The following is a 21,198-nucleotide window of genomic DNA, read 5'->3' on the forward strand; positions in this document are numbered from 1 at the left end:
TCTGTATAACACAGTGTCTGTGTCAGTCTCAGTGTAACACACAGTGTCTGTGTCACTCTCTGTATAACACAATGTCTGTGTCAGTCTCTATAGCACACAGTGACTGTGTCAGTCTCTATAGCATACAGTGACTGTGTCAGTCTCTGTATGACACAGTGACTGTGTCAGTCTCTGTATGACACAGTGACTGTGTCAGTCTCTGTATAACACAGTAAGTGTGTCAGTATCTGTATGTCACACAGTAACTGTGCCTGTCTCCGCATGATGCACAGTGACAGTGTCAGTCTCTGTATGACACAGTGTCTGTATCAGTCTCAGTGTAACACACAGTGTCTGTGTCAGTCTCTGTGTAACAAAGTGTCTGTGTCACTCTGTATAACACACAGTGTCTCTGTCAGTCTCTGTCTAACACACAGTGTCTCTGTCAGTCTCTGTCTAACACAGTGTCTGTGTCAGTCTCTCTTTAACACAGTGTCTGTGTCAGTCTCAGTGTAACAGTGTCTGTGTCAGTCTCTGTATAACACAGTGTCTGTGTCAGTCTCTGTATAACACAGTGTCTGTGTCAGTCTCAGTGTAACAGTGTCTGTGTCAGTCTCTGTATAACACAATGTCTGTGTCAGTCTCTGTATAACACAGTGTCTGTGTCAGTCTCAGTGTAACACACAGTGTCTGTGTCAGTCTCTGTATAACAGACAGAGTCTGTGTCAGTCTCTGTATAACAGACAGAGTCTGTGTCAGTCTCTGTATAACAGACAGAGTCTGTGTCAGTCTCTGTATAACAGACAGAGTCTGTGTCAGTCTCTGTATAACAGACAGAGTCTGTGTCAGTCTCTGTCTAACAGACAGAGTCTGTGTCAGTCTCTGTCTAACAGACAGAGTCTGTGTCAGTCTCTGTCTAACAGACAGAGTCTGTGTCAGTCTCTGTATAACAGACAGAGACTGTGTCAGTCCCTGGATAAGACAGTGACTATGTCAGTCTCTGCATAACAGTGACTGTCAGTCTCTGTATAACACACAGTGACTGTGTCAGTCCCTGGATAAGACAGTGACTATGTCAGTCTCTGCATAACAGTGACTGTGTCAGTCTCTGTATAACAGACAGTGACTGTCAGTCTCTGTATAACACACAGTGACTGTCAGTCTCTGTATAACAGTGAATATATCAATCTCTAACACACAGTGACTGTCAGTCCACATATATAACATAGTGACTGTTTCATTCCTGTATGACACAATGTCTGTGTCAGTTGCAGTAAGACACAGTGACTATGTCAGTCACTGTATAACACAGTGACTATGTCAGTCTCTGCATAACAGTGACTGTGTCTGTCCCTGTACAACACAGTGACTATGTCAGTCTCTGTATAACACACAGTGACTGTCAGTCTCTGTATAACACACAGTGACTGTCAGTCTCTGTATAACACACAGTGACTGTCAGTCTCTGTATAACACACAGTGACTGTCAGTCTCTGTATAACACACAGTGACTGTCAGTCTCTGTATAACACACAGTGACTGTCAGTCTCTGTATAACACACAGTGACTGTCAGTCTCTGTATAACACGCAGTGACTGTCCGTCTCTGGATAACGCGCAGTGACTGTCAGTCTCTGTATAACACACAGTGAATGTCAGTCTCTGTATAACACACAGTGACTGTCAGTCTCTGTATAACACACAGTGACTGTCAGTCTCTGTATAACACACAGTGACTGTCAGTCTCTGTATAACACGCAGTGACTGTCAGTCTCTGTATAACACGCAGTGACTGTCAGTCTCTCGATATCACACAGTGGCTGTGTCAGTCTCTGTATAACACACACTAACTGTGTCAGTCTCTGTATAACACACAGTGACTGTGTCAGTCTCTGTATAACACAGTGACTGTGTCAGTCTCTGTTTAACACAGTGACTGTGTCAGTCTCTGTATAACACAGTGACTGTGTCAGTCTCTGTATAACACAGTGACTGTGTCAGTCTCTGTATAACACAGTGACTGTGTCAGTCTCTGTATAACACAGTGACTGTGTCAGTCTCTGTATAACACACAGTGACTGTGTCAGTCTCTGTATGACACAGTGACTGTTTCAGTCTCTGAAGAAATCACAGTGACTGTGTCAGTCTCTGTATAACAGTGACTGTGTCTGTCCCTGTATAACACAGTGACTATGGCAGTCTCTGTGTAACACACATTGACTGTGTCAGTCTCTGTATGACGCGCAGTGTCTATGTCTGTCCATGTGTATAACACAGTGGTTCTATCATTCTCTGTATGTCACAGTGTCTGTGTCAGCTACGGTCTAACACAGTGTCTGTGTCAGTCTCTGTATGACAGTCACTCTGTCAGTCTCTGTACAACACACAGTTCCTGTCTGTCTCTGTATATCACAGTGTCTGTGTCAGTCTCTGTATGACACAGTGACTGTGCCAGTCTCTGTGCAACACACAGTTCCTGTCTGTCTCTGTATATCACAGTGAATGTTTCAATCTCTGTAACGCACAGTGACTGTGTCAGTCTCTGTATGACACACAGTGTCTGTGTCAGTCCACATGTACAAGACAGTGACTGTGTCATTCTCTGTATGACACTGTGTCTAAGTCAGTCTCTATATAACACACATTGTCTGTGTCAGTCTCTGTATAACAGTGACTGTGTCTGTCCCTGTATAACACAGTGACTATGTCAGTCTCAGTGTAACACATAGTGTCTGTGTCAGTCTCTGTATGACAGACAGTGTCTGTGTCAGTCCACGTGTACAACACAGTGACTGTGACATTCTCTGTATGACACAGTGTCTGTGTCAGTCTCAGTGTAACACACAGTGTCTGTGTCAGTCTCAGTGTAACACACAGTGTCTGTGTCAGTCTCTGTATAACACAGTGTCTGTGTCAGTCTCAGTGTAACACAATGTCTGTGTCAGTCTCTGTATAACACAGTGTCTGTGTCAGTCTCAGTGTAACACACAGTGTCTGTGTCACTCTCTGTATAACACAATGTCTGTGTCAGTCTCTATAGCACACAGTGACTGTGTCAGTCTCTATAGCATACAGTGACTGTGTCAGTCTCTGTATGACACAGTGACTGTGTCCGTCTCTGTATGACACAGTGACTGTGTCCGTCTCTGTATGACACAGTGACTATGTCAGTCTCTGTATGACACAGTGACTGTGTCAGTCTCTGTATGACACAGTGACTGTGTCAGTCTCTGTATAACACAGTAAGTGTGTCAGTCTCTGTATGTCACACAGTAACTGTGCCTGTCTCTGTATGTCACACAGTAACTGTGCCTGTCTCCGTATGATGCACAGTGACAGTGTCAGTCTCTGTATGACACAGTGTCTGTATCAGTCTCAGTGTAACACACAGTGTCTGTGTCAGTCTCTGTGTAACAAAGTGTCTGTGTCACTCTGTATAACACACAGTGTCTCTGTCAGTCTCTGTCTAACACACAGTGTCTCTGTCAGTCTCTGTCTAACACAGTGTCTGTGTCAGTCTCTCTTTAACACAGTGTCTGTGTCAGTCTCAGTGTAACAGTGTCTCTGTCAGTCTCTGTCTAACACAGTGTCTGTGTCAGTCTCTCTTTAACACAGTGTCTGTGTCAGTCTCAGTGTAACAGTGTCTGTGTCAGTCTCTGTATAACACAGTGTCTGTGTCAGTCTCTGTATAACACAGTGTCTGTGTCAGTCTCAGTGTAACAGTGTCTGTGTCAGTCTCTGTATAACACAATGTCTGTGTCAGTCTCTGTATAACACAGTGTCTGTGTCAGTCTCAGTGTAACACACAGTGTCTGTGTCACTCTCTGTATAACACAGTGTCTGTGTCAATCTCAGTGTAACTCACAGTGTCTCTGTCAGTCTCTGTATAACACAGTGTCTGTGTCAGTCTCAGTGTAACACACAATGACTGTGTCAGTCTCTGTAAAACACACAGTGTCTGTGTCAGTCTCTGGAGAACACACCATGTCTGTGTCAGTCACAGTATAATGCAGTTTCTGCATCAGTCTCTGTATAACACACAGTGTCTGTGTCAGTCTCTTTATAACACACAGTGTCTGTGTCAGTCTCTGGAGAACACACCATGTCTGTGTCAGTCTCTGTATAACACATGTTATCTGTATCAGTCTCTGGAGAACACACAGTGTCTGCAGTGTCTGTGTCAGTCTCTGTATAACACAATGACTGTATCAGTCTCTGTATAACACAATGACTGTGTCAGTCTCTATGACACAAGTGCCCGTGTCAGTCTCTGTATAACACAGTAAGTGTGTCAGTCTCTGTATGTCACACAGTAACTGTGCCTGTCTCCGTATGATGCACAGTGACAGTGTCAGTCTCTGTATGACACAGTGTCTGTATCAGTCTCAGTGTAACACACAGTGTCTGTGTCAGTCTCTGTGTAACAAAGTGTCTGTGTCACTCTGTATAACACACAGTGTCTATGTCAGTCTCTGTCTAACACACAGTGTCTCTGTCAGTCTCTGTCTAACACAGTGTCTGTGTCAGTCTCTCTTTAACACAGTGTCTGTGTCAGTCTCAGTGTAACAGTGTCTGTGTCAGTCTCTGTATAACACAGTGTCTGTGTCAGTCTCTGTATAACACAGTGTCTGTGTCAGTCTCAGTGTAACAGTGTCTGTGTCAGTCTCTGTATAACACAATGTCTGTGTCAGTCTCTGTATAACACAGTGTCTGTGTCAGTCTCAGTGTAACACACAGTGCCTGTGTCACTCTCTGTATAACACAGTGTCTGTGTCAATCTCAGTGTAACTCACAGTGTCTCTGTCAGTCTCTGTATAACACAGTGTCTGTGTCAGTCTCAGTGTAACACAATGACTGTGTCAGTCTCTAAAACACACAGTGTCTGTGTCAGTCTCTGGAGAACACACCATGTCTGTGTCAGTCACAGTATAATGCAGTTTCTGCATCAGTCTCTGTATAACACAATGACTGTGTCAGTCTCTTTATAACACACAGTGTCTGTGTCAGTCTCTGGAGAACACACCATGTCTGTGTCAGTCTCTGTATAACACATGTTATCTGTATCAGTCTCTGGAGAACACACAGTGTCTGCAGTGTCTGTGTCAGTCTCTGTATAACACAATGACTGTATCAGTCTCTGTATAACACAATGACTGTGTCAGTCTCTATGACACAAGTGCCCGTGTCAGTACCTGAATAAGGCATTGTCTGTCTCTGTATAATAAACAGTAACTCTGTCAGTCTCTGTATAACAGTGATAAGGAGGAGGTATTAGATAAGCTGTCTATACTTAATGTTCATAAAGCTCCAGGGCTGGATGAGAGACATCCAATGATACTGAGGGAAGTGAGAGTGGAAATTGCAGAGGCACTGGCCATAATGTTCCAGTCTTCCTTAGAGTCAAGGGTGGTGCCAGGGGACTGGAGAATTGCAAATGTTACACCCTTATTCAAAAAAGGATGTAAATATAAGCCCAGCAACTACAAGCCTGTCAGTTTAACTTTGGTGGTGGGGCAACATCTAGGGACAATAATTTGGGACAAAATTAATAGTCACATGGACAAATGTGGGATAATTAAGGAAAGCCTGATCGGGGGACCTGGCATCAGAAAGGGGTGGTCCAGTGAGAGCCACCCCCTGCCATTATTGCCAACCCCCTTACACCTCCCCCCCCCACCCCGCAACCTCTCCTGCGACCGCCACTCTGCAAAACCTTTTCCGCCATGATTTACCTCTGATCTGCATTGCTCCATGATCCTGGGCCTCTGGTTGGTGCCATGCCAGAAGCAGCCACCGCCGCACCAGTGGTTCTGCCAAGCAAAACAGCTGCCAGCCTCTGATTGGCTGGCAGTCTCGGCGGTCATGACTTCCATAATATCGGTGTCAGTCGCTGTATAACACACAGTGACTGTCAGTCTCTGTATAACACACAGTGACTGTCAGTCTCTGTATAACACACAGTGACTGTCAGTCTCTGTATAACACACAGTGACTGTCAGTCTCTGTATAACACACAGTGACTGTCAGTCTCTGTATAACACACAGTGACTGTCAGTCTCTGTATAACACACAGTGACTGTCAGTCTCTGTATAACACGCAGTGACTGTCAGTCTCTGTATAACACGCAGTGACTGTCCGTCTCTGGATAACGCGCAGTGACTGTCAGTCTCTGTATAACACACAGTGAATGTCAGTCTCTGTATAACACACAGTGACTGTCAGTCTCTGTATAACACACAGTGACTGTCAGTCTCTGTATAACACACAGTGACTGTCAGTCTCTGTATAACACGCAGTGACTGTCAGTCTCTGTATAACACGCAGTGACTGTCAGTCTCTGTATAACACGCAGTGACTGTCAGTCTCTGTATAACACGCAGTGACTGTCAGTCTCTCGATATCACACAGTGGCTGTGTCAGTCTCTGTATAACACACACTAACTGTGTCAGTCTCTGTATAACACACAGTGACTGTGTCAGTCTCTGTATAACACAGTGACTGTGTCAGTCTCTGTTTAACACAGTGACTGTGTCAGTCTCTGTATAACACAGTGACTGTGTCAGTCTCTGTATAACACAGTGACTGTGTCAGTCTCTGTATAACACAGTGACTGTGTCAGTCTCTGTATAACACACAGTGACTGTGTCAGTCTCTGTATGACACAGTGACTGTTTCAGTCTCTGAAGAAATCACAGTGACTGTGTCAGTCTCTGTATAACAGTGACTGTGTCTGTCCCTGTATAACACAGTGACTATGGCAGTCTCTGTGTAACACACATTGACTGTGTCAGTCTCTGTATGACGCGCAGTGTCTATGTCTGTCCATGTGTATAACACAGTGGTTCTATCATTCTCTGTATGTCACAGTGTCTGTGTCAGCTACGGTCTAACACAGTGTCTGTGTCAGTCTCTGTATGACAGTCACTCTGTCAGTCTCTGTACAACACACAGTTCCTGTCTGTCTCTGTATATCACAGTGTCTGTGTCAGTCTCTGTATGACACAGTGACTGTGCCAGTCTCTGTGCAACACACAGTTCCTGTCTGTCTCTGTATATCACAGTGAATGTTTCAATCTCTGTAACGCACAGTGACTGTGTCAGTCTCTGTATGACACACAGTGTCTGTGTCAGTCCACATGTACAAGACAGTGACTGTGTCATTCTCTGTATGACACTGTGTCTAAGTCAGTCTCTATATAACACACATTGTCTGTGTCAGTCTCTGTATAACAGTGACTGTGTCTGTCCCTGTATAACACAGTGACTATGTCAGTCTCAGTGTAACACATAGTGTCTGTGTCAGTCTCTGTATGACAGACAGTGTCTGTGTCAGTCCACGTGTACAACACAGTGACTGTGACATTCTCTGTATGACACAGTGTCTGTGTCAGTCTCAGTGTAACACACAGTGTCTGTGTCAGTCTCTGTATAACACAGTGTCTGTGTCAGTCTCAGTGTAACACAATGTCTGTGTCAGTCTCTGTATAACACAGTGTCTGTGTCAGTCTCAGTGTAACACACAGTGTCTGTGTCACTCTCTGTATAACACAATGTCTGTGTCAGTCTCTATAGCACACAGTGACTGTGTCAGTCTCTATAGCATACAGTGACTGTGTCAGTCTCTGTATGACACAGTGACTGTGTCCGTCTCTGTATGACACAGTGACTGTGTCCGTCTCTGTATGACACAGTGACTGTGTCCGTCTCTGTATGACACAGTGACTATGTCAGTCTCTGTATGACACAGTGACTGTGTCAGTCTCTGTATAACACAGTAAGTGTGTCAGTCTCTGTATGTCACACAGTAACTGTGCTGTCTCTGTATGTCACACAGTAACTGTGCCTGTCTCCGTATGATGCACAGTGACAGTGTCAGTCTCTGTATGACACAGTGTCTGTATCAGTCTCAGTGTAACACACAGTGTCTGTGTCAGTCTCTGTGTAACAAAGTGTCTGTGTCACTCTGTATAACACACAGTGTCTCTGTCAGTCTCTGTCTAACACACAGTGTCTCTGTCAGTCTCTGTCTAACACAGTGTCTGTGTCAGTCTCTCTTTAACACAGTGTCTGTGTCAGTCTCAGTGTAACAGTGTCTCTGTCAGTCTCTGTCTAACACAGTGTCTGTGTCAGTCTCTCTTTAACACAGTGTCTGTGTCAGTCTCAGTGTAACAGTGTCTGTGTCAGTCTCTGTATAACACAGTGTCTGTGTCAGTCTCTGTATAACACAGTGTCTGTGTCAGTCTCAGTGTAACAGTGTCTGTGTCAGTCTCTGTATAACACAATGTCTGTGTCAGTCTCTGTATAACACAGTGTCTGTGTCAGTCTCAGTGTAACACACAGTGTCTGTGTCACTCTCTGTATAACACAGTGTCTGTGTCAATCTCAGTGTAACTCACAGTGTCTCTGTCAGTCTCTGTATAACACAGTGTCTGTGTCAGTCTCAGTGTAACACACAATGACTGTGTCAGTCTCTGTAAAACACACAGTGTCTGTGTCAGTCTCTGGAGAACACACCATGTCTGTGTCAGTCACAGTATAATGCAGTTTCTGCATCAGTCTCTGTATAACACAATGACTGTGTCAGTCTCTTTATAACACACAGTGTCTGTGTCAGTCTCTGGAGAACACACCATGTCTGTGTCAGTCTCTGTATAACACATGTTATCTGTATCAGTCTCTGGAGAACACACAGTGTCTGCAGTGCCTGTGTCAGTCTCTGTATAACACAATGACTGTATCAGTCTCTGTATAACACAATGACTGTGTCAGTCTCTATGACACAAGTGCCCGTGTCAGTCTCTGTATAACACAGTAAGTGTGTCAGTCTCTGTATGTCACACAGTAACTGTGCCTGTCTCCGTATGATGCACAGTGACAGTGTCAGTCTCTGTATGACACAGTGTCTGTATCAGTCTCAGTGTAACACACAGTGTCTGTGTCAGTCTCTGTGTAACAAAGTGTCTGTGTCACTCTGTATAACACACAGTGTCTATGTCAGTCTCTGTCTAACACACAGTGTCTCTGTCAGTCTCTGTCTAACACAGTGTCTGTGTCAGTCTCTCTTTAACACAGTGTCTGTGTCAGTCTCAGTGTAACAGTGTCTGTGTCAGTCTCTGTATAACAGTGTCTGTGTCAGTCTCTGTATAACAGTGTCTGTGTCAGTCTCTCTATAACACAGTGTCTGTGTCAGTCTCAGTGTAACAGTGTCTGTGTCAGTCTCTGTATAACACAATGTCTGTGTCAGTCTCTGTATAACACAGTGTCTGTGTCAGTCTCAGTGTAACACACAGTGCCTGTGTCACTCTCTGTATAACACAGTGTCTGTGTCAATCTCAGTGTAACTCACAGTGTCTCTGTCAGTCTCTGTATAACACAGTGTCTGTGTCAGTCTCAGTGTAACACAATGACTGTGTCAGTCTCTAAAACACACAGTGTCTGTGTCAGTCTCTGGAGAACACACCATGTCTGTGTCAGTCACAGTATAATGCAGTTTCTGCATCAGTCTCTGTATAACACAATGACTGTGTCAGTCTCTTTATAACACACAGTGTCTGTGTCAGTCTCTGGAGAACACACCATGTCTGTGTCAGTCTCTGTATAACACATGTTATCTGTATCAGTCTCTGGAGAACACACAGTGTCTGCAGTGTCTGTGTCAGTCTCTGTATAACACAATGACTGTATCAGTCTCTGTATAACACAATGACTGTGTCAGTCTCTATGACACAAGTGCCCGTGTCAGTACCTGAATAAGGCATTGTCTGTCTCTGTATAATAAACAGTAACTCTGTCAGTCTCTGTATAACAGTGATAAGGAGGAGGTATTAGATAAGCTGTCTATACTTAATGTTCATAAAGCTCCAGGGCTGGATGAGAGACATCCAATGATACTGAGGGAAGTGAGAGTGGAAATTGCAGAGGCACTGGCCATAATGTTCCAGTCTTCCTTAGAGTCAAGGGTGGTGCCAGGGGACTGGAGAATTGCAAATGTTACACCCTTATTCAAAAAAGGATGTAAATATAAGCCCAGCAACTACAAGCCTGTCAGTTTAACTTTGGTGGTGGGGCAACATCTAGGGACAGTAATTTGGGACAAAATTAATAGTCACATGGACAAATGTGGGATAATTAAGGAAAGCCTGATCGGGGGACCTGGCATCAGGAAGGGGTGGTCCAGTGAGAGCCACCCCCTGCCATTATTGCCAACCCCCTTACACCTCCCCCCCCCACCCCGCAACCTCTCCTGCGACCGCCACTCTGCAAAACCTTTTCCGCCATGATTTACCTCTGATCTGCATTGCTCCATGATCCTGGGCCTCTGGTTGGTGCCATGCCAGAAGCAGCCACCGCCGCACCAGTGGTTCTGCCAAGCAAAACAGCTGCCAGCCTCTGATTGGCTGGCAGTCTCGGCGGTCATGACTTCCATAATATCGGTGTCAGTCGCTGTATAACATACAGTGACCATGACAAGTCTCTGTATAACACGTTGTGTCGATGTGAGTCTCTGTATAACACGCAGTGACTGTGCCAGTCTCTGTATAACACACAGTGTCTGTGTCAGTCTCTGTATAACACAATGTCTGTGTCAGTCTCTGTATAACACAGTGTCTGTGTCAGTCTCAGTGTAACACACAGTGTCTGTGTCACTCTCTGTATAACACAGTGTCTGTGTCAATCTCAGTGTAACTCACAGTGTCTCTGTCAGTCTCTGTATAACACAGTGACTGTATCAGTCTCAGTGTAACACACAATGACTGTGTCAGTCTCTGTAAAACACACAGTGTCTGTGTCAGTCTCTGGAGAACACACCATGTCTGTGTCAGTCACAGTATAATGCAGTTTCTGCATCAGTCTCTGTATAACACAATGACTGTGTCAGTCTCTTTATAACACACAGTGTCTGTGTCAGTCTCTGGAGAACACACCATGTCTGTGTCAGTCTCTGTATAACACATGTTATCTGTATCAGTCTCTGGAGAACACACAGTGTCTGCAGTGTCTGTGTCAGTCTCTGTATAACACAATGACTGTATCAGTCTCTGTATAACACAATGACTGTGTCAGTCTCTATGACACAAGTGCCCGTGTCAGTACCTGAATAAGGCATTGTCTGTCTCTGTATAATAAACAGTAACTCTGTCAGTCTCTGTATAACAGTGATAAGGAGGAGGTATTAGATAAGCTGTCTATACTTAATGTTCATAAAGCTCCAGGGCTGGATGAGAGGCATCCAATGATACTGAGGGAAGTGAGAGTGGAAATTGCAGAGGCACTGGCCATAATGTTCCAGTCTTCCTTAGAGTCAAGGGTGGTGCCAGGGGACTGGAGAATTGCAAATGTTACACCCTTATTCAAAAAAGGATGTAAATATAAGCCCAGCAACTACAAGCCTGTCAGTTTAACTTTGGTGGTGGGGCAACATCTAGGGACAGTAATTTGGGACAAAATTAATAGTCACATGGACAAATGTGGGATAATTAAGGAAAGCCTGATCGGGGGACCTGGCATCAGGAAGGGGTGGTCCAGTGAGAGCCACCCCCTGCCATTATTGCCAACCCCCTTACACCTCCCCCCCCATTCCGCAACCTCTCCTGCGACCGCCACTCTGCAAAACCTTTTCCGCCATGATTTACCTCTGATCTGCATTGCTCCATGATCCTGGGCCTCTGGTTGGTGCCATGCCAGAAGCAGCCACCGCCGCACCAGTGGTTCTGCCAAGCAAAACAGCTGCCAGCCTCTGATTGGCTGGCAGTCTCGGCGGTCATGACTTCCATAATATCGGTGTCAGTCGCTGTATAACATACAGTGACCATGACAAGTCTCTGTATAACACGTTGTGTCGATGTGAGTCTCTGTATAACACGCAGTGACTGTGCCAGTCTCTGTATAACACACAGTGACTGTGTCAGTCTCTGTATAACACCAGAGTCTGTGTCAGTCTCTGCATAACACACAGTGACTGTGTCAGTCTCTGCATAACACACAGTGACTGTGTCAGTCTCTGTATAACACCAGAGTCTGTGTCAGTCTCTGCATAACACACAGTGACTGTGTCAGTCTCTGCATAACACACAGTGACTGTGTCAGTCTCTGCATAACACACAGTGACTGTGTCAGTCTCTGCATAACACACAGTGACTGTGTCAGTCTCTGAATAACACACAGTGACTGTGTCAGTCTCTGAATAACACACAGTGACTGTGTCAGTCTCTGCATAACACACAGTGACTGTGTCAGTCTCTGCATAACACACAGTGACTGTGTCAGTCTCTGCATAACACACAGTGACTGTGTCAGTCTCTGCATAACACACAGTGACTGTGTCAGTCTCTGCATAACACACAGTGACTGTGTCAGTCTCTGCATAACACACAGTGACTGTGTCAGTCTCTGCATAACACACAGTGACTGTGTCAGTCTCTGAATAACACACAGTGACTGTGTCAGTCTCTGCATAACACGCAGTGACTGTGTCAGTCTCTGCATAACACGCAGTGACTGTGTCAGTCTCTGCATAACACGCAGTGACTGTGTCAGTCTCTGCATAACACGCAGTGACTGTGTCAGTCTCTGCATAACACGCAGTGACTGTGTCAGTCTCTGCATAACACGCAGTGACTGTGTCAGTCTCTGCATAACACGCAGTGACTGTGTCAGTCTCTGCATAACACGCAGTGACTGTGTCAGTCTCTGCATAACACGCAGTGACTGTGTCAGTCTCTGGAAAACACGCAGTGACTGTGTCAGTCTCTGTATAACACGCAGTGACTGTGTCAGTCTCTGTATAACGCAGTGACTGTGTCAGTCTCTGCATAACGCAGTGACTGTGTCAGTCTCTGTATAACACAGAGTCTGTGTCAGTCTCTGTATAACAGACAGAGTCTGTGTCAGTCTCTGTATAACAGACAGAGTCTGTGTCAGTCTGTATAACAGACAGAGTCTGTGTCAGTCTCTGTGTAACAGACAGAGTCTGTGTCAGTCTCTGTATAACAGACAGAGTCTGTGTCAGTCTCTGTATAACAGACAGAGTCTGTGTCAGTCTCTGTATAACAGACAGAGTCTGTGTCAGTCTCTGTATAACAGACAGAGTCTGTGTCAGTCTCTGTACAACAGACAGAGTCTGTGTCAGTCTCTGTACAACAGACAGAGTCTGTGTCAGTCTCTGTACAAAAGACAGAGTCTGTGTCAGTCTCTGTACAACAGACAGAGTCTGTGTCAGTCTCTGTACAACAGACAGAGTCTGTGTCAGTCTCTGTACAACAGACAGAGTCTGTGTCAGTCTCTGTACAACACACAGTGTCTGCAGTGTCTGTGTCAGTCTCTGTATAACACAATGACTGTGTCAGTCTCTGCATAACACAATGACTGTGTCAGTCTCTGCATAACACAATGACTGTGTCAGTCTCTATGACACAAGTGCCCGTGTCAGTACCTGAATAAGGCATTGTCTGTCTCTGTAAAATAAACAGTAACTCTGTCAGTCTCTGTATAACAGTGATAAGGAGGAGATATTAGATAAGCTGTCTATACTTAATGTTCATAAAGCTCCAGGGCTGGATGAGATGCATCCAATGATACTGAGGGAAGTGAGAGTGGAAATTGCAGAGGCACTGGCCATAATGTTCCAGTCTTCCTTAGAGTCAAGGGTGGTGCCAGGGGACTGGAGAATTGCAAATGTTACACCCTTATTCAAAAAAGGATGTAAATATAAGCCCAGCAACTACAAGCCTGTCAGTTTAACTTTGGTGGTGGGGCAACATCTCGGGACAATAATTTGGGACAAAATTAATAGTCACATGGACAAATGTGGGATAATTAAGGAAAGCCTGATCGGGGGACCTGGCATCAGGAAGGGGTGGTCCAGTGAGAGCCACCCCCTGCCATTATTGCCAACCCCCTTACACCTCCCCCCCCCACCCCGCAACCTCCCCTGTGACCGCCACTCTGCAAAACCTTTTCCGCCATGATTTACCTCTGATCTGCATTGCTCCATGATCCTGGGCCTCTGGTTGGTGCCATGCCAGAAGCAGCCACCGCCGCACCAGTGGTTCTGCCAAGCAAAACAGCTGCCAGCCTCTGATTGGCTGGCAGTCTCGGCGGTCATGACTTCCATAATATCGGTGTCAGTCGCTGTATAACATACAGTGACCATGACAAGTCTCTGTATAACACGTTGTGTCGATGTTAGTCTCTGTATAACACGCAGTGACTGTGCCAGTCTCTGTATAACACACAGTGACTGTGTCAGTCTCTGTATAACACCAGAGTCTGTGTCAGTCTCTGCATAACACACAGTGACTGTGTCAGTCTCTGCATAACACACAGTGACTGTGTCAGTCTCTGCATAACACACAGTGACTGTGTCAGTCTCTGCATAACACACAGTGACTGTGTCAGTCTCTGTATAACACACAGTGACTGTGTCAGTCTCTGTATAACACACAGTGACTGTGTCAGTCTCTGTATAACACGCAGTGACTGTGTCAGTCTCTGTATAACACGCAGTGACTGTGTCAGTCTCTGTATAACACGCAGTGACTGTCAGTCTCTGTATAACACAGAGTCTGTGTCAGTCTCTGTATAACACAGAGTCTGTGTCAGTCTCTGTATAACACAGAGTCTGTGTCAGTCTCTGTATAACACAGAGTCTGTGTCAGTCTCTGTATAACACAGAGTCTGTGTCAGTCTCTGTATAACAGACAGAGTCTGTGTCAGTCTCTGTATAACAGACAGAGTCTGTGTCAGTCTCTGTATAACAGACAGAGTCTGTGTCAGTCTCTGTATAACAGACAGAGTCTGTGTCAGTCTCTGTATAACAGACAGAGTCTGAGTCAGTCTCTGTATAACAGACAGAGTCTGATTCAGTCTCTGTATAACAGACAGTGTCTGTGTCAGTCTCTGGATAACACACCGTGGACTGTGTCAGTCTCTGTACAAAACGCAGTGACTGTCATTCTCTGTTTAACAGTGATGGTGTCTGTGTCTGTACAACACACAGTGACAGTGTCAGTCTCTGTATGACACACAGTGACTGTGTCATTCTCTGGATAACACACAGTGACTGTGTCAGTCTCTGTATAACTCACAGTTACTCTGTCTGTCTCTGTATAACAGTGAATATATCAATCTCTAACACACAGTGACTGTCAGTCCACATATATAACATAGTGACTGTGTCATTCTCTGTGTGACACAATGTCTGTGTCAGGTGCGGTAAGATACAGTGACGATGTCAGTCTCTGTATAACACACAGTGACTGTGTCATTCGCTGTTTAGCTGTGACTGTGTCTGTCTCTCGATCTCACACAGTGACTGTGTCAGTCTCTGTATGACGCACAGTGTCTATGTCTGTCCATGTGTATAACACAGTGTCTGTGTCAGTCTCTGTACAACACACAGTTCCTGTCTGTCTCTGTATATCACTGTGTCTGTGTCAGTCTCTGTATAACACGCAGTGACTGTGTCAATCTCTGTATAACGCACCGTTAATGTGTCTGTCTCTGTATAACATAGTGAATGTTTCAATCCCTGTAACGCACAGTGACTGTGTCAGTCTCTGTATGACACTGTGTCTGTGTCAGTTACGATATAACATAGTGTCTGTGTCAGTCTCTGTATAACACACAGTGTCTGTGTCAGTCTCTGTATAACAGTGACTGTGTCTGTCCCTGTATAACACAGTGTCTGTGTCAGTCTCAGTGTAACACATAGTGTCTGTGTCAGTCTCTGTATAATACACAGTGTCTGTGTCAGTCTCTGTATGACACACAGTGTCTGTGTCAGTCCACGTGTAAAACACAGTGACTGTGTCATTCTCTGTATAGCACACAGTGGTTGTGTCATTCTCTGTATAGCACACAGTGGCTGTGTCAGTCTCTGTGTGACACACAGTATCTGTGTCAGTCCACATGTATAACACAGTGACTGTCTCATTCTGTGTATGACACGGTGTCTGTATCAGTTACGGTATAACACAGTGTCTCTGTCAGTCTCTTTGTGACACAAAGACTGTATTAGTCTCTGTATGATACAGTGGTTGTGTCAGTCTCTTGATGACACAATGTCTGTGTCAGTTACAGTATAACACCATGTCTGTGTCAGTCTCTGTATAACACAGTGACTATGACAGCCTCTGTATAACACACAGTGACTGTGCCTATCTCTCTATAACGTAGTGACTGTCAATCTCTGTAACAGACAGTGACTGTGTCAGTCTCTGTATGACGCACAGTGTCTGTGTCTGTCTCTGTATAACACAGTGACTGTGTCATTCGCTGTATAACACACAGTGACTGTCATTCTTTGTATAACTCACAGTTACTCTGTCTGTCTCTGTATAACATAGTGAATGTTTCAATCCCTGTAACGCACAGTGACTGTGTCAGTCTCTGTATGACACTGTGTCTGTGTCAGTTACGATATAACATAGTGTCTGTGTCAGTCTCTGTATAACACACAGTGTCTGTGTCAGTCTCTGTATAACAGTGACTGTGTCTGTCCCTGTATAACACAGTGTCTGTGTCAGTCTCAGTGTAACACATAGTGTCTGTGTCAGTCTCTGTATAATACACAGTGTCTGTGTCAGTCTCTGTATGACACACAGTGTCTGTGTCAGTCCACGTGTAAAACACAGTGACTGTGTCATTCTCTGTATAGCACACAGTGGCTGTGTCATTCTCTGTATAGCACACAGTGGCTGTGTCAGTCTCTGTGTGACACACAGTATCTGTGTCAGTCCACATGTATAACACAGTGACTGTCTCATTCTGTGTATGACACGGTGTCTGTATCAGTTACGGTATAACACAGTGTCTCTGTCAGTCTCTTTGTGACACAAAGACTGTATTAGTCTCTGTATGATACAGTGGTTGTGTCAGTCTCTTGATGACACAATGTCTGTGTCAGTTACAGTATAACACCGTGTCTGTGTCAGTCTCTGTATAACACAGTGACTATGACAGCCTCTGTATAACACACAGTGACTGTGCCTATCTCTCTATAACGTAGTGACTGTCAATCTCTGTAACAGACAGTGACTGTGTCAGTCTCTGTATGACGCACAGTGTCTGTGTCTGTCTCTGTATAACACAGTGACTGTGTCATTCGCTGTATAACACACAGTGACTGTCATTCTTTGTATAACTCACAGTTACTCTGTCTGTCTCTGTACAACATAGTGAATGTTTCAATCTCTAACACACAGTGACTGTCAGTCCACATGTATAACACAGTCCATTATAAGCCCACCGACTCCCACAGCTACCTCGACTACACTTCTTCACACCCTACATCCTGTAAGGACTCCATTCCATTCTCCCAGTTTCTCCGTCTCCGACTCATCTGCTCTGATGATGCTACCTTCCAGGACGGTGCTTCTGATATGACCTCCTTTTTCCTCAACCGAGGATTTCACCCCACTGTGGTTGACAGGACCCTCAACCGTGTCCGACCCATTCCCCGCACCTCTACCCTCACCCCTTCCCCTCCCTCCCAGTAACAGGGTTCCCCTTGTCCTCACTTTTCATCCCACCAGCCTCCATATCCAAAGGATCATCCTCCGCCATTTTCGCCACCTCCAGCGTGATGCCACTACCAGTCGCATCTTCCCCTCCTTTCCCCTGTCAGCATTCCGAAGGGATCGTTCCCTCCGCGACACCCTGGTCCACTCCTCCATTACCCCCACCACCTCGTCCCCGTCCCAGGGCACCTTCCCCTGCAATCGCAAGAGGTGTAATACCTGCCCATTTACCTCCTCTCTCCTCACTATCCCAGGCCCCAAACACTCCTTTCAGGTGAAGCAGCGATTTACTTGTACTTCTTTCAATGTACTATACTGTATTCGCTGCTCACAGTGTGGTCTCCTCTACATTGGGGAGACCAAGCGCAGACTGGGTGACCGCTTTGCGGAACATCTCCGCTCAGTCCGCAAGCAGGACCCTGAGCTTCCGGTTGCTTGCCATTTCAACACTCCCCCCTGCTCCCATGCTCACATCTCTGTCCTGGGATTGCTGCAGTGTTCCAGTGAACATCAACGCAAGCTCGAGGAACAGCATCTCATCTACCGATTAGGCACACTACAGCCTGCCGGACTGAACATTGAGTTCAATAATTTCAGAGCATGACAGCCCCCCATTTCATTTTTAGTTATTTTTTCTTCCTTTTTTATACATTCTTTTTTACATTTTTTACAATCTTTTTTTGCATTTATTTCATTTCATCCTAGTTTGTTCAGTTTGCTTACCCACTGTTTTTTTTCAGGTTTTTTTTTCAGGTTTGCACTTGCTGCTGTTCAATATTCAGTGTATTCACACCTAATCTGTACTAATGCTTTGTCTTTCAACACACCATTAACATATTGTTTGCCTTTGCTCCGTGACATTTTGGTCAGCTATGTGGCCTGGTCCATTCTGCACCTTCTCCTTTGTTATCTCTTGCCCCACCCCCACCTCACTTGCTTATAATCTGTGACTTTTCTAATATTTGTCAGTTCCGAAGAAGGGTCACTGACCCGAAACGTTAACTCTGCTTCTCTTTCCACAGATGCTGCCAGACCTGCTGAGTGATTCCAGCATTTCTTGTTTTTGTTTCAGATTTCCAGCATCCGCAGTATTTTGCTTTTATTGTATAACACAGTGACTGTGTCATTCTCTGTATAGCCCACAGTGACTGTGTCAGTCTCTGTGTAACACACAGTGTCTGTGTCAGTCTCTGTGTAACACACAGTGTCTGTGTCAGTCTCTGTGTAACATACAGTGTCTGTGTCAGTCTCTGTGTAACACACAGTGTCTGTGTCAGTCTCTGTGTAACACACAGTGTCTGTGTCAGTCTCTGTGTAACACACAGTGTCTGTGTCAGACTCTGTGTAACACACACTGTCTGTGTCAGTCTCTGTGTGACACAGTGACTGTGTCAGTCTCTGTGTGACACAGTGACTGTGTCAGTCTCTGTGTGACACAGTGACTGTGTCAGTCTCTGTGTGACACAGTGACTGTGTCAGTCTCTGTGTGACACAGTGACTGTGTCAGTCTCTGTGTGACACAGTGACGGTGTCAATCTTTGTATGACACAGTGACTGTGTCAGTCTCTGTATGACGCACAGTGTCTATGTCAGTCTCTGTGTAACACACAGTGGCTCTGTCCGTCTCTGTATAACACGCAGTGACTGTGTCATTCTCTGTATAACTGTAACTGTGTCTGTCTCTCGATATCACACAGTGACGGTGTCAGTCTCTGTATAACACAGTGACGGTGTCAATCTTTGTATGACACAGTGACTGTGTCAGTCTCTGTATGACGCACAGTGTCTATGTCTGTCTCTGTGTAACACACAGTGACTGTGTTAGTCTCTGTATAACACACAGTTTCTGTGTCATTCCACTTGTATAACACAGTGACTGTCTCATTCTTTGTATCACACAGTGTCTGTGGCAGTCTGTGTATGAGACAGTGACTGTGTCTGTCTCTGTATAGCACACAGTGTCTATGTCAGGCTCTGTATAGCACACAGTGTCTGTGTCAGGCTCTGTATAGCACACAGTGACTGTGTCTGTCTCTGTATAACACACAAGTGACTGTGTCAGGCTCTGTATAGCACACAGTGACTGTGTCTGTCTCTGTATAACACACAGTGTCTGTCAGGCTCTGTATAGCACAGAGTGACTGTGTTTGTCTCTGTATAATGCACAGCGTCTGTGTCAGTCTCTGTATGACGCACAGTGACTCTGTCAGTCTGTCTATACCACAGTGTCTGTGTCAGCTTGCTTGTATAACACAGTGACTGTGTTATTCTCTGTGACACAGTGTCTATGTCAGGCTCTGTATAACACACAGTGGCTCTGTCCGTCTCTGTATAACACGCAGTGACTGTGTCATTCTCTGTATAACTGTAACTGTGTTAGTCTCTGTATAACACACAGTTTCTGTGTCATTCCACTTGTATAACACAGTGACTGTCTCATTCTTTGTATAACACAGTGTCTGTGGCAGTCTCTGTATGATACGGTGACTGTGTCTGTCTCTGTATAACACACAGTGTCTGTGTCAGGCTCTGTATAGCACACAGTGACTGTGTCTGTCTCTGTATAACAGTGACTGTGTCTGTCTCTGTATAACAGTGACTGTGTCTGTCTCTGTATATCACAGTGACTGTGTCTGTCTCTGTATATCACAGTGACTGTGTCTGTCTCTGTATAACACACAGTGTCTGTGTCTGTCTCTGTATAACACACAGTGTCTGTGTCAGTCTCAGTATAACACACAGTAACAGTGTCAGTCTCTGTATAACAGTGACTGTGTCTCTGTATAACACACAGTTACTGTGTCTTCCTCTGTATAGCATAGTGAGTGTTAGTCTCTGTATGACACACGGTGTTTGTGTCAGTCCACATGTATAACACAGTGACTCCGTCAGTCTCTGTATGACAGTGACTCTGTCAGTCTCTATGACAGTGTCTGTGTCAGTCTGCTTGTATAACACAGTGTCTGTGTCATTCTGTGTATAACACACAGTGACTGTGCCAGTGTCTGTATGACACAGTGACTGTGCCAGTGTCTGTATGACACAGTGACTGTGTCAGTTTCTGTATGACACAGTGACTGTGTCAGTCTCTGTATAACACACAGTGACTGTGTCAGTCTCTGTATAACACACAGTGACTGTGTCTGTCTCTGTATAACACAGAGTGACTCCGTCAGTCTCTGTACGACACTGTGTCTGTGTTAGTCTCTGTGTAACACAGTGACTGTGTTAGTCTCCATACAACACTGTGACTGTGTCAGTCTCTGTATGTCACACAGTTACTGTGTCAGTCTCTTTATGACACACAGTGACTGTTGCAGTCTCCGAATATTACAGTAAGTGTGTCAGTCTCTGCATGTCACACAGTAACTGTGTCAGTCTTTGTATGATACACAGTGACTGTATCAGTCTCCAAATAACACAGTAACTGTGTCAGTCTCTGCATGTCACACAGTAACTGTGTCAGTCTCTGTATGACACACAGTGACACATTGCCAATCAGGGTATAAGGTAGTGTTCATGTCAGTCTCTGTATAACACACAGTGATGGTGTTAGTCTCTGTATACCACAGTATCCGTGTCAGTCCACCTGTATAACACAGTTATTGTGTCAATCTCTGTATGACACACAGTGCCTGTGTCCTTTCCTGAATAAGGCATTGTCTGTCTCTGCATAATGCACAGTGACTCTGTCAGTCT

At 45.1% G+C, this 21,198-nt stretch overlaps 1 protein-coding gene across 3 annotated transcripts in view; it reads left to right on the forward strand.

The window, feature by feature from the left end:
• Positions 1–21,198, forward strand: part of ldlrad3 (low density lipoprotein receptor class A domain containing 3) — a 257,228-nt gene that overhangs the window by 176,227 nt on the left and 59,803 nt on the right. The gene's annotated exons all lie outside the window — the stretch shown is intronic.

Source organism: Heterodontus francisci, chromosome 14 (genome assembly GCF_036365525.1).
Source record: "Heterodontus francisci isolate sHetFra1 chromosome 14, sHetFra1.hap1, whole genome shotgun sequence".
NCBI classification, from domain to species: domain Eukaryota; kingdom Metazoa; phylum Chordata; class Chondrichthyes; order Heterodontiformes; family Heterodontidae; genus Heterodontus; species Heterodontus francisci.